At 43.4% G+C, this 21,429-nt stretch overlaps 1 protein-coding gene across 1 annotated transcript in view; it reads right to left on the bottom strand.

The window, feature by feature from the left end:
* The window catches only part of LOC119176678 (Kv channel-interacting protein 4), a 622,968-nt gene that overhangs the window by 381,501 nt on the left and 220,038 nt on the right, over positions 1-21,429 (bottom strand). The window lies entirely within an intron of this gene.

Here is a 21,429-nt window from a genome sequence, read left to right on the forward strand (position 1 = left end):
ACACACACACACACACACACACACACACACACACACACACACACACACACACACACACACACACACACACTAAAGTTCTCCATCAACCCTTCTTGTTTATTCTGGCCGTATTAAATAATGAGGCTATCAGCCATTTCCGGCCAAGCGTCCCATTGTATGTATTTGGCACCACATAATTCACGACGCCGAGTTGGTCGGTGAACACATGTTTTACAAAATAAACACGAACGTTAACGACATGTTAAACTGTCCCGCTGTTATCTCCCAAGAAGCTGTCCAACTGAACGAAGAATGCGATGGACGTGCGTGTGCTTAGCATTCTGCATTGCTTAGAAAGCATTGCAGAATGTGTGCAATATTTGTATTGTTGCATACACCTATGCACAGATCTTTTTTTTCGACATTACATCTACATATATGGCAGAGGTAAGCACATGGTTACTGTTCATCATTCATAAAGTGAATTATCATAATATAGAAGAGCAGCGCAGTCAGAAAAGAGTGTCATGAGGCACTGGTTCAGCCATTATTTATTTGAGCACTTAAGTTACTGTACACATGAGCTTATGTGTACATAAAATGTACACATACAGCAAGCACAGGACCAAGCTGACTGGCGAATCATGGGAGAGGCCTTTGTCGTGCAGTGGACTTAGTCAGGCTGTTATTGATGATTATATGTCATCATCATATTGATGATGACATATAAATTTAAAAGGGACAGTTCTTGCGCTCTGTAGCATCATGCTGTCGGGTGGCTTCTTCTTGTTGTTTCGTTTCTTTTTATAGGTTATTAGTACAGATACAGTGTAGTTCGTAAAATGTATTTGATCACAATTGATTCATTTGCGCACTGCGGCGTGCCTCATAAGTTTAGTGGTTTGGGCACGTAATGTGCAATAATGGTATTAATAATGCAAATGAACATATACACATATGTATATATTTTTGAGATCACGCGGTATTTCTGCAAATCTTCTATTAACCTTTTTTTTTTGCTTGTCAGTCAGAAATAGCCACTATAAGTTTTCGGCGTTAATTGTCACAGACTCTTCCTCTCGTTCCTTTTTGCGCACCCCTTGTCTTCTCTAAGAGTACAGGGCAGCCAATTAGAGATATTCGCTAATTAACCACCCTGTTTAGCGTTTCGCTGCTCGGCCAAGTATATTATATATTTTACTTAATTCTCTAACAAGCTGCTACGAGGAAGTGGGAGCAAAAAAAAAAAAAAACGTGTGAACATGACCTACCCATAATAGATTAGTGTATTTAAAAAATCACTTGATATGACATTTTGTAGCTTCAAAACAGGATGCAAGTATTCAGTCATTGGCTCTTATTCAAACGTTCGCTCTTCCAGTTCAAATTTAAATTTTGGTTTACAACGTTCTATGGTGTTTTCTTTGATACAATACTGCAACCTTGTTTGGGGCACGACTGCTGAGAAAAATATCACATTATTGTATTTACTCAAAAAAAAAAAAAAGAGCTGTGCAATGCATCACCATTATTCTAGGCTCATTTTATACTGAAGATCTGGTGGTGAAGTTTGATATTTTAATGGTATTTCTTATACGATCATCGCTTAACTGACAGGTCATACTTATGTACTTTTGTTGGCTACTGTGAATGCGAACCGCAGTATTCGTCATACCTGGCATAAGAAAAAATGGCATGTCCAAACACCTCGACACAAATATGTCGATCAATCATTAAAGCACGCTGTGCCCACTTTACTTAATAAACTTAGAAATACAGAGTTTAATCATCTGTACAATTCTAAGAAAGCTTTAATAAAACCATTTTGTCAGTCGTGACAAGGAGATGACTAACTTCCTGTATGATTTTCTCTATCTTTCGTTCTTTTTTCACTTGTGCTGAAATCGCACGCAGCACGTTATCAAAGAACGTACACAGGAGTGTTTATAGGCCTGTGCATATATACCTGTGCATCGCGTATGAAAGTGTGTGTACTCATATTGTACATTTTTATTCGTAGGTACAGATATTTATTTGTGCATTTACAAGTATGTATGCGTCACACTTTCTGTATTTTTTAATTGCACTTGGTGTCACTTGGTCTCAGTATGATATTGTTTCAAATGTATTGAGCTTATTTTACACATTTATGCAATGTGCTAACTTCATTGTAAAAAGGGCAGGACCTTCGCTAAGTTGTATAAGCCTTAGGTCTTGTCTTCTTTTTCTCTTTTTTAGTGTGAAAATATAACAAAATGATTGATTGATTGACTGACTGAACTTCTAATGTTCGCGTTGGTGAAAGGAGTAGAAATTATTAACGATAAAGGTTATTCGCCAATCAAAATATTGACAATAATGATTAGTTTATGCCGATTGACTTCCTTCGGGAAAGTCACGCACGTCATGAATGAGACGTCCCTTTTTAACTGTTTTCACAACGGCTTGTGTAATGAGGTTGCGCAGTCATGAAGTATGTGATGTTCTTCAACGGTAATGGAAACATTTAGGCAGCGCGAGAGGGGATCCCGTCCAGCGCTCAGCGTACCTTGTCTAGCTCTATAATGAACACCGCACCTGCACGTATCAGTAATCTGGCTCTGACGTGTTGATTATAACGTTAAAATGGCAATAACAGCCATTTTATTAACACTGAGGCTATATGGGACTCATTCCCACTTAGACATCCATCACGAGAAATATTGCTAATTGCACTGCAATTGCTATTCATCTTGAAACAATCGATGAACTGCCAATTCACATTCAAATGACCGTTTTCATCTGATTTCTTGCTTAGAAAGTATGAAACAAAACGAAACATTAAGAAATATATCGAAAAAAGAGGATGAGAACAAAGTGAGCACATTACACAACAAAAGATGCCCAAACAGTGTTTCTCGTGCAGATCACCTTGCTATGAGCAGGCTAGAACGTATGGCTGTGTGCTCTTTTAGTGTTGTCTTAACTCGAGCGTCGGCTCGCAGCTAGTTTCTACGTTATATCAGCAATCATAGTATACAGGATGTCCCACGTAACTTTAGCCAGAGTTTAAAAATATGCTGGAACACGCAATTACGACGCGACCGAACACATGTTGCTCACCATTGCCTGGAGTTAGTCAGACGATTTTTGTGTTCTCAAATATTGTTTGAATAACTTTTCAAGAAAGAAACATAGATGAAAATTCAATGATAAAGTTGTAGATCTGTTTGCAAAACGTCCGATTAGACAGTTTTGAAGTTTATATCTGTCAGGTATTAGTGTTTTTCTGCTCATTACAAATGCCCGCGAAATACAAAAAATACCGCGTGACGAACCCGCTCGTGCGCCAGTGCGCACAATAATTCTAGTGCTCCCTAACGTTCCGCGTACGAACAACCATGGCTTTTGCCCCATTGGGCTGTCTCGGCAGGGCCGCAATGATGGTGGTGGCTTTAAAATTAACACGTTTTGCTATCGGCCACAATAACGATAACCACTGCGACTGCTTATCGCTGTAATGAACCGGTGCGAGGGAAGCGTGTCGTACGTACGCGGAACGTTAAGGAGCGCTAGAATAATCGTGCGCACTGACGCGTGAGCGAGTTTGTCATGTGGTATTTTTTGTATTTCACGGGCATTTGTAATTAGCAAAAAAACAATAATACTTAACAGATATAAAGTCCACAACTAACTATTTGGACGTTTTGCAAACCGATCTACAACTTTATCATTGAATTTTTTTCTCGATCTTCGTCTGCTCAAATGTAAATAATTGAACAGATCTAATTAAAAAAATATTTGAGAACACAAAAACAGTCTAACTTCAGGCAACGGTGAGCAACATGCATTTGGTCGCGTCATAATTACGTGTTTCGGCATATTTTTAAACTCTGGCTTAAGTTACGTGAGACACCCTGTATAGTTCACTGAGCCAGTGGACATTGGCTTTTCGTATGGCACCGTTTTTCAGCTTGTGATGGTCCGGGAATGTATATGGCGCGAATGTAGGTGAGAGTGGCACGTGGCATTATACCCGCATGATTACGAGCCTCGACGCAGATTGCTGACTCAGGCTTCCGAACGTATGTAACCAAACCACGTTCGCAACGCCGGTGAGAGAAAGAAAAGCGAAACATCTCGAGCTCTGCGGCTCAATGTGCTCGGAGCAAGAATCACTATCGCCACCAGAAAGAAACAAAAGCTCCGTCCAGTGACCATGGGAACACCAATACACGTGCGCACACATAAAAGAAGTCTGAAGCCGACAGAGGCATAAAGTGTAGACGATCATGAATACTGGATGTGCGTGGCTCTTGTGTGAATTATTCGGCATATGTCCACCATAAACGGCTCCTTGCGTTAGCATAGACGAGTGAGCTAGGCCTCTTGTTATGGACGTCATACGGAAGCTAAAATATACTGTCAGGGCAAAAAAAAAATTCAGTATATCTAGGGAGTCACTTATTGGCCCGTGCATGCCTACACTCCGGGCTTGAAATTAAAAAGGCACCTCAGCAGTGGCGTACCAACTCCTTCACGAGTTGGGGGGGGGGGGGGGGGCTAAGGTTTAAACACACACACACACACACACACACACACACACACACACACACACACACACACACACACACACACACACACACACACACACACACACACACATATATATATATATATATATATATATATATATATATATATATATATATATATATATATATATATATATATATATATTATTCGAGTTAACTCGCAGCACGAATTAAAAACAAGCCGCGTTACTAAAAAAACCTACTGCATATTTTTCCTAGTACAAGTAACTTTTAATTACATTTATTTACGTGAACAATTAAATTTCCTATTCTAGAACAACTGTTCCAGTCGTTGAAGTGTCAGTGAGAGAGTTGTAGTCAACCACGTGAGGCATCAAATTGCGCTATTTTCGGCAAAGTACGAATTCCGTACTCAGTTTTTCTGAGTGATAACGATCCCCGCGAAATATGATAAGTACCACGGGACAGCGTTCCCACTCGCATGGTAAAGCAGCGCCCCAAAGAAGCTGATGGAAAGCAATTTCTTTGCCGATCGCACATATTGATCAAGTTATGGGGTAAGCCTCAAAGCTGGGCTTCCTTATGTGCTCATAATACTATCCTCAAGCTACCATAAAAAAAGTTACATAGGCGAGGCTGGAAAACTAGAAAATAAAGTGCGAACTATTTATGGCTCGTCCGACTCGGCACCCCTCAAACACATTTTTATACGCCTTCGTCGAATCATGGCAGCTGGGATATATAGCAGCAGTGATTTGGTTCGTTTTCTGAGAATCATAATTTCTTTAAGGTGAGAGTAGTATGTGATTCGTCTATACAGCGTTTCCTAATTGGCTTCCTGTTGAGCCTGCGTCGTCCGTGATGTAAATTTTAGGTCATGCAAATCACAATTCAGGCAAAACGCAGTGGTCTAAAGTTCTAGAGCCCCTGCTGAGTGGTAGCTTCCTCTGCGATGTTCGAGCGTAAGCACGAAAGCGTTGGATAGGCGGCTTGCAACGCAGAAAGCCTACAGTGCATGGTCGCGAGACACGGAAAAAGACAGTGTCTGCGGAAGTCCAGTAAATACATGTTAGAAAATCTAATTATATTTAAGTACTTGACTACTGCACTGAATCAAAATTTTGCGTCAGTTCGTATCTGAGTGGGTAGCCGACATTTAATGACCACTGCCGAAAGGGGGGTGGCTGAGCCCCCCTTAGTTAGTTTTTTTAGTGGAGAAACCAGCATCTCCCTTGACCCCCCCCCCCCCCCGGGGAGATACGCATATGCCTGACGAAACCAACCTGCTACTTTGCGTCTGCTGTACAGGCAAAGTCAGGCGCGCTTCGTTGACCGGGCGGGGGGGGGGGGCACAGAACTATTACTACTCGCGTATGTTGCGCAATCAAATCTATCCACACGTGACAGCTGGAAATTGGAGCCAGTGACAAAATTTCGAAATGAAATAGTTTGTTGACTGACCGCTGTGCAGGGAAACAATTTTTGTTTCTTGTTAAAGAGCGGCTTGGAATAAACAAAATTTGTCTATGTGATAGTAATTTTGTCTTTGTAGGTCAAAGGTTCCCTCATCAGGCACCCCGAACTTAAAGACGAGGCCATGGTTTCTCTCTCGCTTTCACTACCGTTCCCGCAGGTGATATGTCATCCTCTCCACTCATTTATGAAAAAGACGTGTACAATGTCAGTCCTAAACGTGGAACCTATTCGGAATTTGTGCTTGTTGGCTATGAGCTGGTATCTGTTCTTGCGCGTTCTAAAACACACAAAACCTAGTGAAAAGAGTTGTTCGCGTCCAATGGTCATCCGAGACAAGAAAGAGTGGGGGCACAAATGCACAACAAAGCAGTGTAGGAGATAACAACTGATAATCCGCGTATATGGGCTAATCGAAAACATGTATTGTATTGACGTCACATGAATCACTGTTCCTGTGTCACGAATTGAGAAAGACGATACACGCCGGGGGAGAATAACGCGCTCGGGTTTTTTTTTTAATTCAAAGGTTGGTGAGGCGGAAATGTTGTAGGCTCATGTGTTCAGATTTGGGTGCACGTTAAAGAAACCCAGGTGGTCGAAATTTCCCGAGCCCTCCACTACGGCGTCTCTCATAAAGATATGGTGGTTTTGGAACGTTAAACCCCATGTATCAATCAATCAATCAGAGGCTGGTGAGGGGTCTTTTCTTATCGGCTTAGTGTCAAGTGGCTGTTTATTTTCTGTTTGTCTTTCAATATGAACTTCAAACATGGTCAGGTAGAAAATACACGGATTTCTCTAACAGAACTGAGAATATGAAAACTGTTTTGGAAACCCACATGTGCTTCAAAGTGTGTCGCCTGCACGATGCAGTGTCCTGCAGACTGTCACTTGCACAGTTGAGAAAGTGAGACGAAAACAAAGAATTACCCTTCTTTCCGTCTTTTATTTCACCGTTGCTTTTATTTTGCAAAGAAAAAGAAACAGAACAAAACTTTTGGTTAGCTAATATACATTTGTTACGAGAGGGCGAAGAAAAAATTGAAGAAACAGACAATCAGATGAAACAAACACACATACACACCTGGCAAGGGTCATCGCACATCATCACTGTTTCATAATCGCGTGCCGCACATTAAGCAGCTATTAGGGCTATGTAGCCATTCTTTTTCATATATGGTGTGCTTAAGAATCGCATACGTATCTTCATCTCCCTCATGCAGCAATGATTTATGAGGTCAAGGTACCAAAATCGTTAATTTTGGCAGCGATCAGTGACCTACATGAGCAAGTGAAGCTGCGCACAATCACCTGTGTACACTATTCGAGGATGGCATTCTCACACAACGAATTCAAGAAAGCCCCCGTGACAAGAGTCATATTGGCCATTGAGATGTTCGCCATTCGAGTGCGAAAACAAAATGACAATGTTTAGCAATATCCGACAATGCAAAGTGTTGGCCGGAGCTAGATATGGCGCAAACGAAGTGTGAAGCGCCCATCTGTTTGTCTAAAAATCTTAGCCCCATTTTGCAGGAGAACATGACAGCTTGTACAAGTGTTCGAACCATTCTTCGACATAGCCGATGGTTTCAATTCATGACGGCTGTCTTCTATAAAGAACGCTGAGCAGCCTTATAGGCATGCTCGTAAAGAAGAAAGGAAAATAGGAGGGAAAGAACGGCAGGGAGGTTGACCAGCCTATAGGCAGCCGGTTCGCTACCCTGCGCATGGGAGGGGGACGGGGGAGATGAAAGATAGAGAGCAGAGAGGGAAGAGAGATAAACACAGCACATTCGGCACTACTTATATGTGACCGTAGCGCTCTTCTTCCACAGTATATAGACAAGTTATCTGTGTTATCTTTGTGTGACACACTATGCAGGAACATTCTCAACACAGAGTACAGCAAACTCCTTACTTTGTCTACCCCAAACAAGTTACATGTTGGCCATGCATCACCACATGCATGTACGTACATTCAGTGATGCCTACCCAAACATGCCTTCTTTAATCCAACGTCCACACGCCCCAGGGAAGCGCAACTTCATTAAAGAGCTAACTTAAGTTATTTCGCCTCAAGCAAGTAGGAGACCAGCTGCAGTTGTTCTGCTCACGATCTGCGTTGGTTAAGTGCTCGTTATTTTTTTCTTTCTCGATATTTCTATCTCCCCATCATCATACTCCTCACTTGTGAAACTCCACAAATTGAAAACGTGTCATGATTACTGAAAAAATAAAGACTTTTTCCATAATAAAAACACTTTCTCCAACAGGAAGAGACGGCCGAAGTCTTTCAAGCGCGAGAAAACCAAACCAAAAGAAAGTTCTAGCAAGGACAAGCGTAATTTTCTCTCGAATCTGCGATAGACTGGCCGGGCGTAATCGAGTCGGTTCGATGAACCATACCCGGTGTGCGGCTTCATAGAGCCCTTATATTTGTTTTCCAGTTTCTCTCAGGTCTTTGTGAAACTTCTTACACGGTAGCTCCAAGCAACTGCCCTTGAACGAAGAGGGGAGAAAGAGAAAGCAGTAAAGTGCACGATACGTATAAGAGATACGTATACACACGTCGTAACCAAATGTCGACAACCGCCCGAGGGTTTTTACAACCGCTTTACGGCAGAAGCCAGACGTTGCGCGGCCTAGCCGCGTCGGTGTTTGGTTTCATGCTGCACAGCTTTGCGCAAAGGCGATCACAGCAAATGTGCTCTAATTTATATCTTTATTATTTTCATATTTTTCTGTGCGTATGTGTGTGTCACTGTTTCTGACTAGCTCTAAAGCTGAGTAAGGTACACAGAATGTAGCATGTGGGGGAAAGGTTGTGGAAGCATAGTGCACCAAGAGTTTTTTTTTTTTAGTATAAAGAACGAAAATAGCAAATGTAAAGTAAAAATTAATGCGTAGGCGAATGGTGGCAAGATGAACAAAATCGACATAAAAGTACTTTCATCATAGTTGCTTTACTAGAATGTACTGATAAAACAATCTCGCAAAAGAAGTGAGAGAATAGGGTCATTCTGCAAGGGACCCACTTTCATGCGGACATTACAGACCCCCATTTGCCGATGGCACTCATAAAGTCGTAATTGAAAATTTAGATGTGTCATTACTTTCGCTTCGCACAAGTTATTGCACAGGTCTTTCAAAAGAGTTTTGTATCATTTACTACGTAGACAATAGTATAAAAACCTGCATATCATTCAGTCTAGTGGGACTCTTTGTGTAATAGTACAATATGCCTATAGCAGAGGTTAGCGTTGTTGTTAGATATGCTATTGGCGCTAAGAGGTATAAAAAATGCTCGCAGTGCTGTAAAGGTGAGCAATCGGACTACCACGTTACTAACTACCGATGTCCCCAGCATTAGCAAGAGAGCTTTCATGGAGTATGTCGCAGCAGTGGGCTATTATTTGTAAGGCATCTAAACGTTGCCTCTATTTACTTGCTACCACTCAGAAAGGAACCTCTGTCTCGTCCGCATTTGCAATGATTGATGCGTGAAGTGGTCGTCTTGACTAATTATGAAATGGAAGCGCACAACGTAGAAGCAGACGGAAAGACAGGGACAAGCGCTAGTCCCTGTCCCTGTCTTTTTTAGCGCTTGTCCCTGTCTTTCCGTCTGCTTCTACGTTGTGCGCTTCCATTTCATAATTAGTCATGTATCACCAACTCGCCCAATCAACCATTTTGACAAGGTCGTCTTGAGTTTTTTTTTTTTTGTTGTTAGTTGAAACTTCTGACCTTTATTCATTCCAGCATTCCATCACTTGGAATGCTGAAGGCCGGGGTCAAAAAGCCTCTTCACGGGCTTAACTAGGACCACGGCTTCGTAGTCAAGTCCTCAATTAGTTGTTCTTCAAATGGGAAGAAAACCTGACTTCAGTACATAGTTGTGAAATCTCTCAGAAGCAAATCACTTCGATATACTGCCTGAGATGTTCTTGGGCGCTTGTTGAATTGGCTGTTTAATACATGAGGATATTGCATCCGAAAGCTAGATGTATGTCTTAAAAGATTCTGTACTAAATAAACGCCGAGTATTTCTGTTTATGTTTTTTACCCATGCATACTAATCAGCATCCTACATTTTTGAGACTCCTCGCTTACTGGTCAGGAAGAGCAATCGTCAATTATTTTGCCCCAAATCACAAGCACGTTACTAGCGTAGTTTAGCGAAGCCTTCAGTGACAGACGGCTTCGAGCGAGAATGCCACCCGACGTATACTATTTAAGACAAGCACGCGGCTGCTTATCTCTCCTCCTGGAGGCTCATCATCCTTCCACCCGGGACGCCTGTCCGTGGAAGCAGAAACCAATGCGACGCATGGCTGCGCGTCCTCGACGCGCCGGCAGTGACCGGCGCCGATTGGGACCCGTCTTCTCTCTTGAACCATTCCGTGCTGCGGTGAAACGAGGTCCTGCATCGGACGCGGTCGATAAGCGCTGCAAAGAGGAGGGGGAGCCTGTCAGCCGCCCGTCGCAGGCCGGACGTTTCCAGCGCCGGCGAAGGCTCGCGCCCATCAGGCAACGCGAAGGATCGGCGTCTTCGAAGTGCCGTACGGAGAGGAAGCGCCGACGAGCGAAGCGTGGCAGACCGGAGGCAGGCCCCGTTGCAACTCGGGCCTTATCTTGCGCCTTCAATTCGTGCACGTTGTCGTCATCTCCGGTGGCTCGTCGGTGCGCAGTAACAGATGTGGAACAGATGTGAAACGCTGTTACAAGGTGTTCGATGGTGTTCGCCTGTCAAGGCAGCTTGTTTTGCCCACCGGGATGGCTCCGAGGAGTGTAATGGGGAGACGAGCCGTACGCGAGGCAGCAGGAGACGATACAACCGACACCGTATAGTGCGTTAAGACTGCCGACGTTTTTCGAGTGCCTGGACCACACCACGCAAATATTTTAAAAAGAGGACTATGCGTCCGTATAGTGGTGGCTGGAGGGTTTTCAACTCAATGTGATGGGCACACAGGCAGCGACAGCGCTTCGCAATTTAGCAAAGCCCCTAAAGAGCGTGGGTACTTTACCTCATAGAAGGTAAGCTTGTGCCAGCCAAGCAAATAGTGTGAAGGAACTGTTAAAAGGCACACAAGACTTCTAGCAGTTAGTTCTGTTTCGCAAGCTTGACACGCTCAATAGGGGAAGTACAGAATGCGTCAGCTGACGTTCTAGCTGCATTCTTTAGACAGAAAGAAATGTTTCCCTGTGAACTAAAACCCATTTGCTTAATTATAAAGAGAAATGATGGCGGAGCACCTGCGCTGCCCGACGGTTATCTCCCTAATACTTTTTTAAAGTTATGACAACAATAACCGCTCAATTTGGCATACGAGAGTCTAGACATAATTACGAGGCATTACGTAGTATACGGATTCAAAAATTTCGACCACCTAGCTGGGGTTTTTCAGCGAGCACTTACGTTACTCAGTATGTGGGCCTCTACGAAATCTAATAACAAAATCAAAATAAAAGAGTCAGATAGCTTTTTAAGTAATGGTACAACACTTTTCGTTCTTTTATACGCGGAAAGTTTCAGAGTACTATGTTACGCTTACAAGAATCAGATGGCACCTTTTTACAGTATAGCGCAGCAACAAATATTGAAGCCATTTAGCACGCACAGGAATGAATGAAGTTAAATTATTTTTTACGTACGTAATTTTACGCATGAACGCATATGGTATGTAAATATGCGAGGTTGAAGTTCACGCGGAAACTTTTTTAGAATAAGTTTTGAAAATAAAAATAAAATAGGAGCCTATATCAATCCAAAGAAGGCAATGAACAGAACTAAAATATCATTCTGCACAAAACTTGCGCCACCCCAGTTTACTCATTATTCTCCCAAAAATATTACCCTGAACATAGGTTCGCGATTTATCTTTCTTGATTATTTCGAATCTCTGAAAGCAAAGCTAAGGGAGAGGGGGACGCCGAACTTGCAAGAACTGACGAATAATGATTATATGAAAAAATAAAAAGAAAATTGAGACGACTGGGAAAAGCTGCTGGAGATGAGTCTGCCTTATTTGATTATGCGATCTCATTTACAGTGGCACGCATGGGCGTTAATCTTTCTGCCGCAAAAAAAAAAAAGGTTTAGGAATAGCGGGTAGGTCAGTAATTGAGGGAGGCCGAAGAGATATGCTTCGAGGCCGATCTCAATCACGTATAGATTGTCGCTCCTGGTACATTTTTTGTGGATAAAGAGAACAAATGAAGTGCTCAATTACTTCGCCTCTTCGCTGCAGCGCCGTGCATCCTTCTTATGAGCAAGCCAGAATGAACTGCTGCCTCCTGCTCCGATTTCATCGGCGCTTTAAGAGGTTAAATAACGTTTTCGCTGACATTGCGTGACGATTCACCCAGCTTTCTTTTCCGTAAAGCGTCAGAGACGCTTGTACTTGGCCCAATATAAAAAATTCGTTCGTTTACACTTCCTGCCAACAGGCGAACTTCACTTACAACAATGGCAATGGCCTGCTTTCTTTCCTCGACTAGCATCCGCAAGCGCAGTTGCTTATCAGCACTTTACAGTGTTTTGAAACCGAAGGACCAGGGCATTCACGAGACCAGTGTTTGCGTCTTCTTCTTGCGATAGCAATCATATGGACACTCTCAGCTGGATTTTGCTGCCGTCGTCGGCGTTGGTGACCACCATCGTTCACCATATATGTGTACGCATCTATACAAAAGAAAACGCAAGAACGAAAAATAATCCAGAAAAGGCACCGGCGCGCGAAATAGAACGTCCGACCTGCTTGTGGGTGCGTGGCGTTAGCCTCTAATATATCCACGAAGGAGCACCTCCTGCAACGTTGAAAGGGTAAGCTATTTATATCTACCACTTACCTCTGTCGATGCCGACATTGGGGAAACTATCGTGTTTTTAGCATTACCAGTGAGAAGGCGCAAGGAGCCCACGTCGCCAGATCGTCACGCCGCGGCGGCGCCTGCAGATGCGTTCATCTCCCACGTGTACTTTGCTCCGCGCATGGAGGGAGAAGACGCTCGCGCGTGCACGCGCTTACCTCGCGGTGGGAGAATCGTACACCTTGGCCTTTCACCGGAATGATTTTGTTGTAGTTACCGGGTGAAAAAGCTCACTTCACTCGCAGCACAGTCACCGTTTGCGAAAACGGCGCGATTTTCAGACACAGCGAAGTAACAACTGAGAGACTTATTCGCGTTCATTTGTACCTGTGAGTGCGTTTCGTGCGTCATTTGTGCGTGAGCAACACAGGGCACGGTTCGATCTTCTTGCAATTCTTCGCGTGACATGTGAATTTGTCGCTATCGAATTAATTGCTTCGTTTTCGCGGCAAAACTGTTACTTTTTATTTTTCTTCCTTTCCTATAACAGAAATTTTCAGTGGTGGCATTATACGCGCTTAGAAATAAACGCGTGCGTGCGTAAGCACGAAGTATGTAATTCTGTCGACCTTTTCGAATTAACCTCCCACTCCACAGTGCAGGGTAGCCAGCCAAGCTCAGACAGATTAACCTCCTTGTCCTTTCCTTACGTCGCTCTTTGCCGTTCTTCGCGTGAGATGAATAACCGAGATCACGTGCCATGGTCGGTGACATTGCAACCAATGGGTGCTGCTCAAGGTAATCGTCAGATCGACTTTCATTAGAGCTTTAAGCGCGGCTGCCCGAAAAAAGGAAGGGTGCGTGGTCTTGTGTTACAAACTTTGGTCGCTTTTGCGTCGCACAGTCGTTTTATACTTTTCAGACAAGATTTCCACTTAGTGATCTATGTGCCTCACTTGCTTATTTGCAATGCACAAGCCTCGCGAAAGGCACTTAAGGAAGTGTACAGGCTGGTTCAATTTTACTGTTTATATACAGCTACAAGAATAGAACAAGCTGACCATTTTTTTGTAGTACGATCCCTTCTGCTATTTGTACAACATCAAATGAGGTTCACAACTGGGTAGATTGGGAGAGGGGGAAGCCTACCAGGCGTTCAGAATGTAATGTACCCAACTCCAGCCGTTTCGAAGGCACGATTGCGCATGACACTCAAACGGCAGTTCAAGTTCATCCTCCACGTTTCTTCACATAAATATGCAAGAAAGTAAGACAGAAGACCAAGTAAGCATGCCTTTCCTATGAGCGGCATTTGGGAAAGCATCTCGAATGACGGAGCGGCTGAAACATCAATATGCGTTTTGCCTTAGCGCTACTCTAGCGCAGCCAAAATGGAAGCGAAGCATGCGACGAGTGCTGTCGTAAAGCATGTCGTCAAAGCTTCCCGCAGGGTGTGAGTATACGATGCTGATGGGACGATGTGGTGTCTTTGAAAACCTTTTTTTTTTGCTGTATTATGCATAAATTCAGGCAACAAACTTGTGCCCTTGCGTCAATGTAACAATTTGCTACGCCAAGACGTTTTCCTAACCATGTATGAACAAGCTCATATAACAACCCCTTTTGCTTTTGTATAAGCCCTGTTGGAGCGCCGTCCTCGTCTTTCATGGGCTCAAAAGGCAGTCAAAGCGTTCTTGAGCTTTTAAGAACTACGGGTTTATGTGAACGCCTTTAACTTTTGTGTAGTGCCACCGCTACAGACGCGTCAGCCCACTGACTGACAGTTTTTGTCTCTTTTTTTTCTTTCCCCCTTTCTCTCATCTTTATACTCCCCTTCCCCCAGCGTAGGGCAGCATGTGCCTGGTTAACCTGCCTGCCTTCTCTTTTGTTGTCCTTCCTTCCTTCCTTCCTTCCTGGAAGGAAGGAAGGCAGAAACAACGGTTGCCGAACCAATTTCGCCAACTAATATTCGTGCCATGGAACCGGCAACTGAATAGCAGTTTTACAAGGGCTATTTAGCTGCCGGTTTCATGGAACGCATTGTTCTCCACGCGTATACGTGATGGTGGGGAGAATACGCATTGAAATCATCGCACTGGATGCGTGTTACAAGCGGAACAAATATCACGGCCTTGCTGAGGCAAAGGTGTTTTTATGAGCACCTTTACAACTCTGCTATATAAGGTTGCCGTGCCACTTACAGTAGTTACCTTCCTCCACCCCCTCTTCTAATACATCCCAGCAGTAATACACCTCCCTCGAGACTGTGCGGTAATTTAGTGCGTGCGCGAACGTTAAAACCTCAAAGCAGTGTACGGCATTTGTTCCACTTAGCTGGTCCTATGGGCACTCCTGGAGCACACGCACACTCTGCTCTTTCTTTTCTTTTAGTACTTCTCGAGCGTAGTTTTCACTCTCTCAGAAATCACAAACAGTGCTCGAAAAAAAAATGGCGCGGGATTATTTGAAAGATCAAAAATAAAAGAAGTTCAGCGAGACGCTATGCTCCAAGCATACTTGGCCATGCAATGCCAACGAACCGTGTCCAATTCGCATAAAAAGGCGCAACGTCTTTGCCAGTGCCTGCCATACAAAGCAAAAAGGAAAAGAACGTGATTGTTTCTGAAAAAAAAATTATAGCAGGGAGAAAATTCTGCCATCACAGTGTGCGAAGACAGTTCTCGGCCCCCGTGTCGCGGGGCACTCCGGACGTCATGGATCGCTCGATGTTGTCTACTGTTCGGGCAGTTGATCATTACGCGCCTGGGCAAACTGAGCTGACCATCTCACCACGTACATTGTGCATCGACCAGCTCTCGCGAGTGCCATTAAAGTCACGCAAGACTGCTTCGCCCACGCAAGCTTCTCGCCGCGCGCCATTGACACAAGAAACACCATGGTGCTGCACCTCCTGTACAGGCTCTGCTGATGGAAGTACGGGCTTCGGCCAGCTCAAGGACAGTTACGTCCACGTCGATACTTCTCTTATATATATATATATATATATATATATATATATATATATATATATATATATTTTCAAATCAGTACGTGCCAATTCGGACGTACAAGTGAGGCACATATGTCATGCTGAAAATAGAGCATGCAGAGCCATTCACACTGTTTTACTGCATAAGACAACAATTTAACAAAACTACAAAATCACGCAACGATAAAGAATTAAGAAAGAACAAAAAACAAAGCCTAAGTTAGTAGGAGAGCTGAAAATGTAGCGACATGAGACAACCATTTGGCATAAGATGACCGAAGCCGTAACTCTGGGTCAATGTGCGCTAACACGCGGATGTATCTGTTTTTTCACGTGTGGCGAAGACCCCGACGTTGAGATGCTTTATCATTTACGGTGAGTTGGTTAGTAATGATGGGTAGCAGTCACAGTTTGTGGAGGAAAATAATCAGTGTATTTTTTTCTTATAGAGGTTAGGGAAGAGCTAAAAGCGTTCATGAAGTGATCCAGAAAGGTGGCAAAAACCACAGATAAGAAGAACCTGCATAGGCTTGAGTGAACAAAAACAAACATTCATTGTGGAGCACACATGTATGAAGAAAGGCGCACATCGAGCCTACCAAGGCGCATAAGAAACTGTTGTCTGAAAAGACCACCCTACTATTAGCCGATGTAATAATGTGTATAGGAGAGAATAAAAAAAGATGGTGCCACTTCACTCCATATACCATCGCTGAAGTTCAACACACACTCACACAGTGGTCAATTGTACTGAGCTATCGCCTAAAGACGCACGCAACATGACTTAATGACTAGCTTTAAAGCGCGACAGTGCACAGTAGATGAAGCGAGATGTGCATTCGAGAAGTATACATACGCATGCAGAAAGACCGGCAGTTTGTGACGATAACAGGATTAGTACGCTCGCGAATTGAACGTGCCACACTTGGCGTTAACTAGAATCTCATTTCAACACATGTACATACGCCGCTGCTCTCATAAATGCCGAGAAAGCTTTGAAGGAATACAGCCATATTCCCTTTCAATTGAAAAGCAACAAAATGTTACGTTACGTTGCCATGAAAAATACCTAGCACGCAGGTTGAGTGAAAATAAATGGATAACTGGTCGTATTTAGCAAAAAGCTGTTTAAGACAACTTAAAACAGGTGTTGGAGGCGGTCGTCGTCTTGAATAATAATATTATTAACAAGGTTTTTCCGAGGCAAAACCTTTATATTTTGTGATTTTGCGGGACGCGGTATAGTGGAGAGCTCCGCATTAATTTCGACCGCCTGTGGATATTTAATGGGCGCTTAAATGTAAGCACATGGTGAATACACATTTGAGGGCTAGTTGGTACATACTTGCAGTAAAGCAGCACCAGAAAAAATATGGAACAAGACGAGAAGAAACGACACAGGGTGCTGCATATACGCGTGACCCGTGGATGTATCGTCCCTCCTCGTCTGGCCCTTCGTTTTCGCTAACATGGTTTTACGGCTAAGCACACGGGTGCTTCTTGCGTCTCACTTCCACTAAAATGCAGCGCCGTCATTGTCGGGGGTCGAACCTGCGTCCTTGAGCCTGGAGCGTAGCCAGGGGGTGGCACACCGGGCACGCCCCCCCCCCCCCCCCACGAAATTTTTTTTCGCCATAGCGTGAGAAGCGAAAAATCGCCTTTTTAAGGGGGTGCCCCTCCCGAAATCAAGGTGGTGCACCCCACCCAAAAAAAAAAAAATCTCTGGCTACGCACATGCCTGGAGCATAGCAGCGCGACAGCTTACATACTGAGCTACCCCTGCGGCTATCGTGTCGTCGTTAGCAGACTCGTAACTAGTTGCTGAAGGGAGATCAACTCTTAAGTGCATCCTTTTAACCAAGCAGAGAAAGAAAAAATTACAAAATGTCAAGCAGTTTCTTATGCAGTCACTTAAAGTGAAGGCGAAAGCTATCTGGTCACCGCCATCATCATCATCATCATCATCATCGTCGTCGTCGTCGTCGTCGTCGCCATTTTGGCACCACTAGTGTTGACACACCGACGGTAACTTTTCACGTATGATAGAGCATACAGACCAAGTTTTCAAGGGACGAAGAGGAGTGGTCTGGCAGCTCGCATCTCCCTCCTTTCTGATGTGTTCCTCGTCTCCGGTGTGTGGAAACGCACGTTTGCCTCATCTCTGGTGTGTGAAAATTCCTGAATTTCGCCTTTCTTGTTCTTGGGAAAGGCTAAAGGGCGCGTGCCGGTGTGTGAAAAAGGGGTAGGAGTGCGCATGTTCATGGAAAGGCAAGTGTTTGTGAATTAGCGCAGGCTACTAGGTTGCCAGATTAGAGACAGCTCTGCCCACTAAGCAACAAGTCAGCCCCCGCAAGAATACTTACAGCAATGTCGGCAGCATATTCGGTAAGCTCAATAGAATCATGGACATAAATTAACGAAGATGTGGTCCAAGATTTGAAAGAACACAGAGCCTGAATGCCGAACGTATTAGTGATGGTAGAAGCCGAACGACTGATGCGGACAGACACAACCTGCTATGAGGTGTACGGCAGCCAATAGTTTTCACTACGTATAAGTAATCAAAGTATCCAAACCTCGAATATAAATCTGGGAGTCAGTCATGTGTAGCGCTTATAAATCTCATCAATGGCCTGTCTTTATGCGGACATGATTTCGTATTGTATGCAAAAATTGTATGCAGAAATGCATACAATTTTCACAAATGGACCCGATAAAAGCGTCGTTATTTCACGCTGATATTGATAGACACGCTTAATTGACTTCATGTGCGAAATTGTACAATCTAAAAAAAATATTGAGAAGCCATTGGCAAATGCCCGCATTTTTCTCGGTGTTGTCATTATCATGCAGCTATTGCTGATGACGCCCATGTGCAGCTTTCAAAAACACACACTGTGTTTGCTGTATCTTCCAGCTTGGAACGACTCACCCTTACATCTGCGCGTTCTCTCGTTAATGATGGCTCTGCTGAATTCCGAGAAAGCGCTGTGTACCATGATAAGAGCAATTGAAGCATTAATTTTCCTTACGGCGAGCTTGCCCAAGACAGTAAAACAGAAATAAGTGTTTATTATACGATAGTGCTGTTAGTCTTTGTGTTTTGTTTTCCTTATTTTGTGTATGTTTCTGCCAGTGCCTGCACCACCCACATATTGTATGCCTCGTTGATGATTGTGCCCTTGATGAGCCCCTTTCAATATATATATATATATATATATATATATATATATATATATATATATATATATATATAGAGAGAGAGAGAGAGAGAGAGAGAGAATCCTCGTTAACTTATATATATTGTCCGTTTAGTGCCACCTGAATATTACCAGATTACTGATCTTCAATCACTATGTCTTGTCAACCAACCCCACACCTCTCTGGCCCTTCTCCATTTTATTTGCAAATTTTCCTACCCACTTGCTTCTGATTGTACCCTCCAACAATACTTTTATCTCTAGATTGTTTCCCCAGAGAACATCCTTGAGTGATTACCAAGCTTCATTTTATCTCAGATATAAACAGGGAACAAGTTAAAAGCATAATTGCGTGTGATGAGAAAGTGCCCCTTAATGAGGTGTGCGTAAGTCGGCTGGAAGAACCATTCTATCCGCCCAAGAAGAACAAAAGAGCTGTTTCCTTTAACGTAAACAAGTTTCCTTAATCTCTTGTTTTCCAACCTACATCTCTGCAGGCTTAAAAGTGAGCAGAACGTGGCAGCAAAAGACTTGCGCCTCGGTGCTATACAGCGCGGCAATTTCGGCGCTATAGCTCATTATAGCCTCAGCTTCATTGTGATGCTAATGCTCTGCGAGATTTTATGAGAGGAATTTGTGCCACGTCAGTATAATTATAACGCTTAAAATGTTAACTTTCGAATAAGGCACCAATATTTCAGGAGGAATATAAGCAAAAAAACTACAAAACAAGGAAAGGAGAAAGAGAAAAGAGAGACACGAACATGCTGAAACAAAGTAAAATAAAAGGCCCTAGTTAAAAGATATACTCTAGAGCTTGTCTGACCCTGCTAGCCGCCATCCTGTCGCAATTTTTATTCAGATATGCACCTTGCAGGAGACCTCTTATACACCATGCGTGGTTTTTTTTTTGGGGGGGGGAGGGTAGGGTGGTCCTTCCGTCTGAACTTCGCTAACTCTAACTGTGCCCTAATTGTTATTATTTGAAAATTGGGGATGCCCAACTGGCTATCAGTTCTACCGTTTAGCAACCATTGTGACTACCTGAACCATAGCTTGTATGAAATGTATGTATGTATGTATGTATGTATGTATGTATGTATGTATGTATGTATGTATGTATGTATGTATGTATGTATGTATGTATGTATGTATGTATGTATGTATGTATGTATGTATGTATGTATGTATGCATGTATGTATGTATGTATGTATGTAAGTATGTATGTATGTATGTAAGTATGTATGTATGTATGTATGTATGTATGTACATAACAATGCTAGACTTCAGCCGACGAATTTTCGTCAGTAAACATCTCGAGAAAGCACTGTACGAAAAAACAGTTGCGCAGACAGATGAGAAAACGAGTGTGCCACAGACAAGAAAACAAAATGCGCGGTGTGAAAAGAAATTTCACTGCACAAAAAAAAGCGAGCATACGTAGAAAGGCGACCCGCACTAGCACTGATGATGAACAACCAGCTCGTCCAAATGCTCACGTTACGCAGTGTGGCAAGAAACAGCTAATTGCTTAAACTCGGTTCTATGTGGTTGTTTACTCTGTCAATACCCTTCATTGATTTAAGTGTCAGTAAGAAGCCCAGCTACTTACGAGCCCGTTGCAATCAGATATGAAGCACTCAATTGTTTAGTGTCTGGAGTATTTTTAGCCGCCACAGCACTGAGCAGCCGAGGACGGCGGTACGAGCCATATGAGCACCAGCGTATCTTGAGACGCATGAGTGCAACGCACGCGCTAACCCAAGCGTATGTCAACCCCAGCAATGCGAATGCTATCACCACACCAGCTTGGCTAGTCCTTGATCAAACAAGCCCTGCTGACTCACCTCCACTGGCCATGGCTAAATACAAAGAAGGTGAGAACGAGAAACCCCACTTATATGAAGCGTCTGACGAGGAGATTGAAAACATTTCGAAGTAGGACCTAAGAAATTTTGAGATTGAATATGAAGGACCTGTTACTTTGGTGAACTACAAAAAGGAGTGATGGCACCTCAGTGGTGTTCCGTACATCAGAAGAAAGGCACAACTTCTGGCCACTGAATTGATACTGTGTCGCTACAGAAATCATCTCGGATGCACAGGGAAAGGTACTGTCTTTCCGTGGTAACAGAGATGATACCTTCTGGGTAAACATAGCCTCAGTGACGTCTGCAAAAGATCTGTTCTTACTTCAAGGGTTAGAAGGTCTACGAGGTGATCCATATGTGCCAACTTCGTACACACGGTATGTCAGAAATGTTCGCCCCATGCCGCATCAGTACAGAAGACCAACTGTTCGAAATTCAGAAAGATTTCGGAGTCACGTTAGCCCACCGCCAGGCAAGATATAATCATGTGTAAGACAGCACAGTGAAATCTCATCCTTAGTATAGCGTACTAAGGAGGAGATTTAGAGATGACGAACTCAGA

The sequence above is a fragment of the Rhipicephalus microplus genome, chromosome X, assembly GCF_043290135.1.
Source record: "Rhipicephalus microplus isolate Deutch F79 chromosome X, USDA_Rmic, whole genome shotgun sequence".
NCBI lineage: Eukaryota > Metazoa > Arthropoda > Arachnida > Ixodida > Ixodidae > Rhipicephalus > Rhipicephalus microplus.